General features: G+C 45.3%; 1 long non-coding RNA gene across 1 annotated transcript; it reads left to right on the forward strand.

Annotated features, from left to right (window-relative positions):
* Nucleotides 1–2,504: 2,504 nt before the first annotated feature.
* LOC121062430 lies at nucleotides 2,505–10,407 on the forward strand. Its single transcript, XR_005815548.1, has 2 exons — nucleotides 2,505–2,772; nucleotides 10,307–10,407. It is a non-coding gene; the product is annotated as an uncharacterized LOC121062430 (long non-coding RNA).
* Nucleotides 10,408–10,721: the final 314 nt, after the last annotated feature.

The raw sequence follows: 10,721 nt of genomic DNA on the forward strand, positions 1-10,721 counted from the left end.
AAAAATAGAAGTAAAAGCCATAGGTATGAGTGCTAAACTGTGGATTAAAAGTAGGAGTAAATATTTTAATCGATATTAGACAGTAAGTCAATACCAACCATGAAATGTTCATTATTTGCTTCATCCAATAAACTAGGAACAATTGAGTGACTGGCAATTACAGTGCCAGATCCCAGTGTTAAGAGTCAATCTCATTTTAATAAGATAAATAGTTCGTTAGTATGAAGTTTGTTTAGAAAATATTGGTCTGGCTCTGTGTTCAGCCATGCTAAGAACTTCTAATTCTCAATTATTACCTTGAGATTAGAGTCATTCCATTCTTATGAAAAACTTTCTTTTCAAAGCCTTAACTGAAGGGAGGAATTCTTGCAAGGAAGTTCCCTAATGCACTTAGTAATCCTGTAGATCTTAGTTAAAATCAAGCTTTTCTATTCAGTCTTCTCCTAAGGTAGAAATATTTCCTCAAATCTGTGCTTCTATTTAGTCTCATTCAAAATGATTCTTGTGTTTCATCTTACCCTTTGAGAAATTGTTGCAAAACAAACATGGATCTCAATTAAAAATTTTAACAATGTGATTAATGTAACTTGCATTCTTTTTTAATGATGTGTTGTGTTTCCTGAGATTCAAGTAGTATGTGATGAAATTCTGTGCTAAGGGAAGAATGTGGCCCAATGTTAATCATGCAAGTGAAAGTTGGTAATTGTATTTATACTTGGCTTTTGATAAGAAGCCCAGTTTTTGATAACATGCAGGGGACATATTATCTCTACCTTCAGTGGAGGAAGGAGAAGGATGCTGACTGTTTTGCTCCTCCTCTGCACAGGATGAAAGCAATCTCAGACTCTAACTGGGATTTGTACCCATAGAGTTCCTTTCCCAGGTGTTGAGCAAGGCAGAGGTTGCCTTTCAGTGCCTGTCTGTGTGAGTGGAGGCTATGCTGGGTTAAGGGTTTGGGTTCAATGTGGGGGAAGGCCTTAGGGACAGGGTGAAAGGCTTTCTTCAAGTAATAACTCCACTGGAAAGTTTTTCCCTTTGCAAACCCCAATTCCCTACCTATAATTTCATTCCCAAATGTCTGAAGCCCAAATTGATCCTACCTCATGAGTCAGTCCAGTGGAGGCCCCTATGTCTCCATGCTGCAACTGATACTGGGGGGGGAGTTTCTGAGAATCAGAAGTGGCTGCTCTCTCTAGTGGTCTCTTTGCTATGGTCTTTCTACCCCAAATGTCTGTATAGACACAGACCTCTCTGAACTACCTAGCACCATAGGTGTTCTTCCCTCTAAATACGTATATACTGTTGATCCTCAGAGACCTATATTGTTCTATAGCTTGCAATGGGGCAGCATACAGCAGCACTTGATGCTTGCAGTCTGCAGTATGTCTTGGCATATAGAGTCAATAGTTGAATTTATGCAGAATGAAACTAATCAGATAAAGCAATGGGGTTCAGGCAGTGAGAAATGGAAAAGACGGAATGAACAGAAACACGTGAGGTTGTGGAGAATAGACCTGTTAGTGTGACTTGTTAGTTGTTAGGATATAAAAGACTATTAGGAGTCAGTGTTAAAAATAGGGGAAGAAGAAAGGAAAAAAAAAGTAGAAAGAGAAGAAGATGAATTTAGTGAGGAAAAAAAAAAGAGCTGGGGGGGGGGAGAAAGAAGAAATTGGAAAACTAAAAGAGGCTGTGCCCTTTCTCCACCAAAACAGGGATGTCTTGGTAAGCTCTGTGCCTTCACCATTTGGTGAGAAATACCTGGGATAGCATTCTGCTAGCACTATTACCATATATTAGCGCTATTGCAGCAAGTGTGTTTATCAACAGCAATTCCAAATCTGTTATATGTCACCTTATTAAATATGTTCAACTTTGTGAAACTGTCTCAGTGAAAGTCCTTGGCAGGGCTTTGGAACAGGCAAGCACTGGACTCTGAAAAGTCCCTTTTTAATGAGGCAGAGGTGTGTTTTGTTATAAAATGTGAGCATTAAATTCAGACTGAGGTTACGGGTAGACTTCAGGATTTATATGTGATACTCATGAAAAGCCAAAAACTATTTCTGAAAGTAGGGCAAGGAAGGGAAAGGGAGCTGATCAACAGTTTGAGAGCTGCTGAATTATTCAGACAATATAAGAAAGGATTGGTTGCTTTTTTGGAAAACAGTTTTCTTGAACCAAAGAAAGCTTAATCTGCAGACTTATGAGGATGAAATCAGATGTCATTCTTGTGCAAAACAGTCACTAGAAGAGGATCTTGCAGCCTCTGCTTTTGTTTGTGAATCTGCAGTAGAACTTTTACTTAGCTAATGGTGGGGGATATGGTACTGTTACAGAGATTCTGTAACTGATTATTATGTTAAATGATTTTTTATATTACATTTATAATAGATGTTTAATTTGGCTGTTTATTTTTAAGGATTGAAGCATCTCCTCAACAGGGACTATCATATGAAAATGTAATATGCAGTTGGATTTTTGTTGTTGCTGTTTCTAACAGCTTTGTTCTTAGACTTGTGTTTGCTGCTATACGTACAAATATTTTGTAACTTTGGAGCTACACTTTTTTTGTAGCAATTGTTTTTGTCAACCAGTTGCCAGCTCAGGCAGTTCTCACAGACGATGGAACCTTTTTCTGATTCACCAGCTCAAATTGTGAGAATTACGTTGTGTTTTTGCAGTGGAAAACTCCAGTAACCTTGCATATTCAAAAGTGATTGTGCAGGCATAACAGTGGCATAACAGTGGGGAGTATGTTAAGCACATAAGAGGAAGGTCCCACTGTCCCAAAATAAGGAGGATAGCTAAGAAAAACAAGACAAGCAATGCCAAATCAGTAAAAACAAAAAATCAAGGGCCCTCTAGTCATGAGAGAAGAAGGAAAAAAAATGAAAAGGAGAAATTAACAGTTGGTCAAATAAAATTGTACATATACGGTATAGTAATAAGCATCGAATAGGTTGTGATCCTGTAGTACTCCTCCAATGAGGAAATGGGAGGAATCAAGTATTGGTAATAGGGGATATAAGGTTATGATACACTTTTGCTCTGTGCTTCTGCTTGCAGGATGCCCACCATTGCAATTGCAAATAAAAATGCTACTTTAAAGCCTTTGACACCGTCTCCCACAGCATCCTTGCAGCTAAACTGAGGAAGTGCAGTCTGGACGATTGGGTAGTGAGGTGGACTGTAAACTGGCTGAAGGGAAGAAGCCAGAGGGTTGTGGTTAATGGGATGGAGTGCAGTTGGAGTCCTGTATCTAGTGGAGTCCCTCAAGGGTCGGTACTGGGACCAGTGTTGTTCAATATATTCATCAATGACTTGGATGAGGGAATGGAGTGCACCATCAGCAAGTTTGCTGATGACACTAAACTGGGAGGAGTGGCTGATACGCCAGAAGGCTGTGCTGCCATCCAGCGGGACCTCGACAGGTTGGAGAATTGGGCGGGGAGAAACTTAATGAAATATAACAAGGGCAAGTGTAGAGTCCTGCATCTGGGCAAGAACAACCCCAGACACTAATATAAGTTGGGGACTGCCCTGCTGGAGAGCAGTGAAGGGGAAAGGAACCTGGGGGTCCTGGTGGACAGCAGGATGACCATGAGCCAACAGTGTGCCCTTGTGGCCAAGAAGGCCAATGGCATCCTGGGGTGTACTAGAAGGGGTGTGGTTAGTAGGTCGAGAGAGGTTCTCCCCCTCTACTCTGCCCTGGTGAGACCGCATCTGGAATATTGCGTCCAGTTCTGGGCCCCTCAGTTCAAGAAGGACAGGGAACTGCTTGAGAGAGTCCAGTGCAGAGCCACAAGGACGATTAAGGGAGTGGCGCATCTCCCTTATGAGGAAAGGCTGAGGGAGCTGGGTCTCTTTAGCTTGGAGCAGAGGAGACTGAGGGGTGACCTTATTAATGTTTATAAATATGTAAAGGGTGAGTGTCAGGAGGATGGAGCCAGGCTCTTCTCAGTGACATCTAATGATAGGACAAGGGGCAATGGGTGCAAGCTGGAACATAGGAAGTTCCGCTTAAATACGAGACAAAACTTTTTTACGGTGGGGGTGACAGAACACTGGAACAGGCTTCCCAGAGGGGTTGTGGAGTCTCCTTCTCTGGAGACATTCAAAACGTACCTAGACGCGTTCCTGTGTGATGTGATTTAGGTGTTCCTGCTCCGGCAGGAGGATTGGACTAGATGATCTTTCAGGGTCCCTTCCAATCCCTAACATTCTGTGATTCTGTGTGATACTTCACTGAGATCCTTGCCTTAGCCTGTGTTATTGGCTACAGATTGTTTCTCACAAACTGGGAGCTCGTCCGGGTTCCAGTCACCTTCTGGGGAGCCCTGTTATCCCTGCAGCCGGAAGGCATGCCCCACTGATTTCAGCGGTCCTGTGCCTTGGTGACGGTGGTTCTGCAGAGAGCTGATGAAGGAACCGAGACTGGTTAAGAAGGCTGGATTGGTAAAGAATTAGAGAAGAAAGGAAGGTAGGAACTACAATTTTGAGAATTGACCTGGTAACTGTGCATAGACTAAGGTAAGAAATATTAAGAATAGCCTTGGGGTTTGGGTAAGACCTGTGTAATGTGTGATTGAGACATACTTTCGTGCGAAGCGACTGTGGAGTCCCAATCCACAGTTGAGTAGCTCCGTGAGGGGCATGGCCAGAGACAAACAAAGCAATAGGTAGAAGGGAGAAAGGAAGAGTCTTGGGAAAATCTGGTGTATGGTACCCCCTTGCATGGTGAAGTGCTTGGCAGTATGCCAGGGAATCTTGTTAACCCATAGGTGTACGGTACCCGGTATATGGTAAAGTGCTCGGCAGTACACCCCCATTTTCTAGAACTGGAACGTTAGTGTGTGATACCCTGCAGGAGGAAAAATTTCTGTAGCAGCACACTGACAAGGGCTAGGAAAAATGGGAAAAAAGGGTTCCAGGGGAAAGGGGGAGATCCCTGGGGCAGTGCCATGTAGTCGATCAAGGATAGCCAGTTGATGTAATCTTTTTGGATTCCAGTAAAGCTTTTGATATGGTTTCTCATAGGATCCTAGTGGACAAAATGTCCAGCATACAGCTAGATAAAAACATCATCTGATGGGTGAACAATTGGCTGATGGGTAGGGCTCAAAGGGTTATGGTAAATAGGTTTACATCAGGCTGGCAGCCAGTCACCAGTGGGGTCCCCCAGGGCTCCATTTTAGGGCCAGTTCTTCTCCATTTAGGGCCAGTGTTCTCATAAATGATTTGGATGTAGGACTAGAAGGTGTTTTGAGCAAATTTGCTGATGATACTAAACTGGGAGGAGCTGTTGACTCTGTCGAGGGTGGAAAGGCCTTGTAGAGAGATCTGGACAGATTGGAGAGCTGGGCGATCACCAACCACATGAAGTTTAACAAAAGCAAGTGCCGGGTCCTGCACCTGGGACGGGGCAACCCTTGCTATACATACAGACTGGGAGATGAGACGCTGGAGAGCAGCCCCGCAGAGAGGGATCTGGGGGTTGTGGTTGACAGCAAGCTGAATATGAGCCAGCAGTGTGCCCTGGCAGCCAGGAGGGCCAACCGTATCCTGGGGTGCATCAAGCACGGCATTGCTAGCCAGTCAAGGGAAGTGATTGTCCCGCTCTACTCTGCACTGCTGCGGCCTCACCTCGAGTACTGTGTGCAGTTCTGGGCACCACAGTACAAAAAGGATGTGAAACTGTTGGAGAGTGTCCAGAGGAGGGCGACGAAGATGGTGAAGGGCCTAGAGGGGGAAGACATATGAGGAGCGGCTGAGGTCACTTGGCCTGTTCAGCCTGGAAAAGAGGAGGCTGAGGGGGGACCTCGTCGCAGTCTACAGCTTCCTCACAAGGGGGAGTGGAGGGGCAGGCGCCGATCTCCTCTCTTTAGCGACCAGTGATAGGACCCGAGGGAATGGAGTCATGCTGTGACGGGGGGGGGTTCAGGTTGGATATCATGAAAAGGTTCTTCGCTGAGGGGGTGGTCATGCACTGGAACAGGCTCCCCAGGGACACAGTCATGGCACCGAGTCTGTCAGAGTTAAAGAAGCATTTGGACTATGCTCTTAGTCATATGCTCTGAATTCTGATTTTTGGGTAGACCTGTGTGGAGCCAGGAGCTGGACTTGATGATCCTTGTGGGTCCCTTCCAACTCGGGAAATTCTATGATTCTATACCTGGGGCAGTGTCTACCAACAGTCCTTTAGGGAGAATGATAAGAAATTGGAAAAATAATCCCAAAATTAGAGGAAATGATAAAAAGAAAATGATTAAATACTGTGTTTTAATCTGGACAAAGGAACCAATTAAGGGAACAACAGCATTTTGGCTAAAATGCATGTCTGATGGAAATTCAGGCTTTAAATTTATACGTAAACAATAAGACTCCTTTTTTGGAGGAGGAGTTAATTTGTGCTGCTTGCTGGGTGCAGGGGGTAAGTCAGTTTTTATTGAAAAAGGGTCAGGACCAGGAGAAAGAGGAGTCAGAGGGAAGGACAGGTCGATGGGAACCCTTGGGTAATTTACCCCCTCCCTGTAATCCCAATACTGCACCGGTGGCAGCAGCAACTGCTCCAGGAAGGGAGACAGGGACTGCAATTAACACTGTCCGTAGAGAAGGAGCGCACTCTAGGCTCTGGCAAGAGTTAGAACAAGGTAGAAGAGATACTGAGAATTTTGCCTTCCCTGATACTAACAGTACTAACACTAACTGTGTATCCTCTTAGGGAGGTCCCAGTGGGACAAGAACAAATATGTTATGTGGACTGCCCCCCCCTACCGGTGGGGAAGTTAGGAGTTTTCAGAAAGAAATGGAACTCTTTAATTGAGGAACCTATAGGACTAGGAGAACAGTCAGATCAGTTTCTAGGGCCTAATTGATATTCCTGGGGGGGGGGGGAAATGATATCAATCTTGAGTATGTTATTCACTGGAGAAGAGTGGGGAATGATTAGGCGGGCAGCTATGCAGGAATGGGAAAGAACCAATCCCCCCCCCAGGGACCGGGAGTAATTCCTATAGAGCAGAAATATCCACTTGCCGACCCCAACTGGGATAATAACAGCCCACAACATAGAAATCATATGAGAGACTTGAGGTCAGACTGAGAAAGTACTTGTTGATGATTCCTGAGGACCTAGTAATGCAAGGGCTCTTGAAAGTTCATTTTGTGACTAAAGCCTGGCCAGATACATGGAAGAAGATCCAGAAGGTGGGAGGATGGGGTGAACAGTCACTGGAGACCCTCCTGCAGGAGGCCCAGAAGGTGTATGTCAGGAGGGGAGTTGAGAAGGAAAAGCAGAGAGCGAAACTAATGGTATTCACAGTGGACCATGTAGTGAGGCAGAGGGTTGGAGATAGAGGAGGAAAACTTTCAGGGGAAGTTGGGCCATGGATGGAAGGGAGAGGAAGAGAGATGAAGGAGGGGCAGGCAAGGGAAGCTACCTATGTTGCAGCCTAAATCCTAGCAAGGACAGGCTTTGAGAAGATGTTTTAAGTGTGGCCGGGACAGCCACTTCAAACAGGAGTGTCCGAAGTGGAAGAAGGAGGGGAGATTGCTGTTATTAAATCAGAATAGTGGAGTCAGTGCTTCTCAGAATGCTAGTCTCACTGAGAGCCTTTGATAAATATAGTGGTGGGACCTAATGAAGAAGTTGTATTTCTAGTAGATACTGGGTATGATGGTTTTACCCAGCTGGGCAGCTGAGCTCCACCACAGCCTCTCTCTCACTCCCCCTCTTCAAAGGGAAAGGGGAAGAAAATATGATGAAAAGAGCGCAAGGGCTGAGATAAGGACAGATCACTATAATTATCATCACAGGCATAACCGACTTAGCATAGGGAGATTAATAAAATTTATTACTGATGGCTGACGGTCTGGAGCAGTGAGAAACAAAGAAACAAGCTGGGGGCACCTTCCCCCATCCACTCTCTTCCACCTCCTCCCCACTCCGAGCGGCGTGGGGGGACAGGGAGTGGGGGCTGAGTGGGTCCACGGTGCTTCGTTTCCTCTGCTTCTTCATGGTCACTCTTATCCCCTGTTTTGGCATGAGGTCCCTCCTGTGGGGTTCCATCCTTCCTGGGCTGGTCCTGCATGGGCTTCTCCACGGGTGGTGTCTCTTTGGGAGCTGCTCCAGGTTTGGGTTCGTGTCGTGGGGTCCATCCATTGGGAGCGGGCTGCTCTGGCTTGGGTCCCCCACAGGTGACAAATCCCTCCAGATCACCTGCTCCTGTGTGGGCTCCTCTCAGTGGTCTGCAGTTCTGGCCCTGAGTCTTCTCCTGTGGTTTCTCTCCATGGGCTGCGGCCTCTTTCAGGACACATCTACCTGCTCTACCGTGGACTCCTCCATGGGCTGCAGCATGGAGATCTGCTCTTCCATGGAGCCCATGGGCTGCAGGGGGACAGCCTGCTCCACCATGGGCCTCTCCACAGGCTGCAGGGGAACTTCAGCTCCGGCACCTGGAGCACCTCCTCCCCATCCTTCTTCACTGACCTTGGTGTCTGCAGGGCTGTTTCTCACTCCTCACTCTCCCAGCTGCTGTTGTGCAGCATTTTTTGTTGTTGTTTTTGTTTGTTTGTTTGTTTTCCGTTTCTTGGATTTGCTCTCACAGAGGCACAAACAGCGTCACTTATGGCTCAGCTCTGGGCAACAGTGGGTCCCTTTGGAGCCGGCTGAAACTGGCCCTTATCTAACATGGGGCAGCTGCTGGTTTCTTCTCACAGAGGCCACTCCTGCAGCCCCCCTGCTGCCAGAACCTTGCTACGTAAACCCAGTACACTCTGATGGCTAGGTCAATGCTGGCCCATAAAGTATCAGGGCTTAAATTAACTAATGAAACCATAAAGGTAATGGGGATAGAAGGGACTGGGATAAGAGTGCCACTTTTGGGGGCACCGAGCTGAGACCAGGGGATAAAATGATCACGGGGCAATTATTGTATGTACCCGAGGCAGGGACTAACTTGTTGGGAAGGGATTTGATGATGAAATTAGGCATTTGAATAGTAAGTTGTTAGACTGAAATAATGGTGTCAATTAAGTTATTGAGAGAGGTTGATGAAAAAGAGAGAGACCCCATGGTATGAGTCAGGGAAGGAAAATGGAGGAGGGTTTAATATCACTCCCCTGAAGACAGGTACGTGGGAAGGATATGAGGCAATAAAGCAGAAGCAATACCCTATCTCAATTGAAGGACAAATTAGTCTTAAACCAGTGATAAACGGGCTGATTAAAAATGGGTTATTGGAGCCATGCATGTCTCTGTTTAACACTCCTATCCTGTCAGTAAGGAAAGCTGACAGAAAAATTAATGAATACCACGTGTAATTGGGGAAAAGCCTAAACCTACCGAATATGATAATTATGGGAGTGCTAATTTATATAATGCACACCAAACACGGCTCGGGAAGCATTCAGTAACCGGATGGCCAGTCCCAAATGGCAAAAGGTGGTATTAGCTATGTGGCAATAGGGCCAGGAAACGTTGCCCCCAGGATGAAAGTGAGCTTGCACCTTGGGGGCAATAATTCTGAACATAACCATTACTGAGGATATGTAAATCCAAAGCACAGGCCTCCTTGGGACCTACCTACGCAGAATCAAGAGGACTTGAATTAATCCTCTAGTGGAGAGAGGAATGGTGTTTCAGTTTTGCAAGGTGGTTTATCCCTTCGTTAGAGGTGAGTGAATTAGAAAAAGCTATTCTGAAAAGCTATCTTAGCCATAATTGAAGAATTAGAAAATAACACTCTAGATGTGATCTGGGCACTGCAAGAAAAGGTGACAAGTCTGTCAAAGATAGTATTCCAGAATCTAATGGTACTGGATTTATTACTGGCCTTGCAAGGAGGGGTTTGCACTATAATTAATGCCAGTTGCTGTATGTATGTAGGCCAAACGGGGTGAATTGAGACTGATGTCAAAAATATTTGGGAAAAAAACAAGATCTTACATGAGGTGGCCCAAGACGACACTTCCAGGGGATTTAGAGTCATTTGGGAAAAATTGACCTCGTGGTTGCCTGGATGGGATTGGCTCAAGCAACTATTTGTTAGTATTCTAGTATTAATGGCATTGTATATCTGTCATCCCCCATGATATCTGAAGAAAAATACTGTGCCCTAATGTTGGAAAAATCTCAAGAGTGGAGGGTGTGAAGAGGTGCAAAAACAACAATAGGAGTAAGAATAGAAGAGGGGGGAATTGTGAGAAACAAACTTGTGTTTTTACAATGGAAAATTTCACTGACCTTGCTTATTCAAAAGTAATTCTGTAGGCATAACAGTGGGGAGTGTGTTAAGCGTATAAGGGGAAGGTCCCACTGTCCCAAAATAAGGAGGATAGCTAAGAAAAACAGGATGAGCAGTGCCAAATCAGTAAAAACAAAAATCACGGGCTCTCTAGTCATGAGAGAAGAAGGGAAAAAAGGAAAAGGAGAAATTAAAGGTTGGTCAAATAAAATTGTACATATATGGTACAGTAATAAGCATCGAATAGGTTGTGAACCTGTAGTACTCAGCCAATGAGGAAGCAGGGGAGAAATCAAGCGTCAGGTAATAGAGGATATAAGGTTATGATATACTTTTGCTGTGCACTCCTGCTTGCAGGACACCCGCCATTGCAATCGGGAATAAAAATGTTACTTCACTGAGATCCTTGCCTGAGCCTTTGTTATTGGCTACAGATTGTTTCCCACAAACTGGGGGCTCGTCCGGGATCCAGTCGCCTTC

Source organism: Cygnus olor, chromosome W, assembly GCF_009769625.2.
Source record: "Cygnus olor isolate bCygOlo1 chromosome W, bCygOlo1.pri.v2, whole genome shotgun sequence".
Classification (NCBI taxonomy): Eukaryota; Metazoa; Chordata; class Aves; order Anseriformes; family Anatidae; genus Cygnus; species Cygnus olor.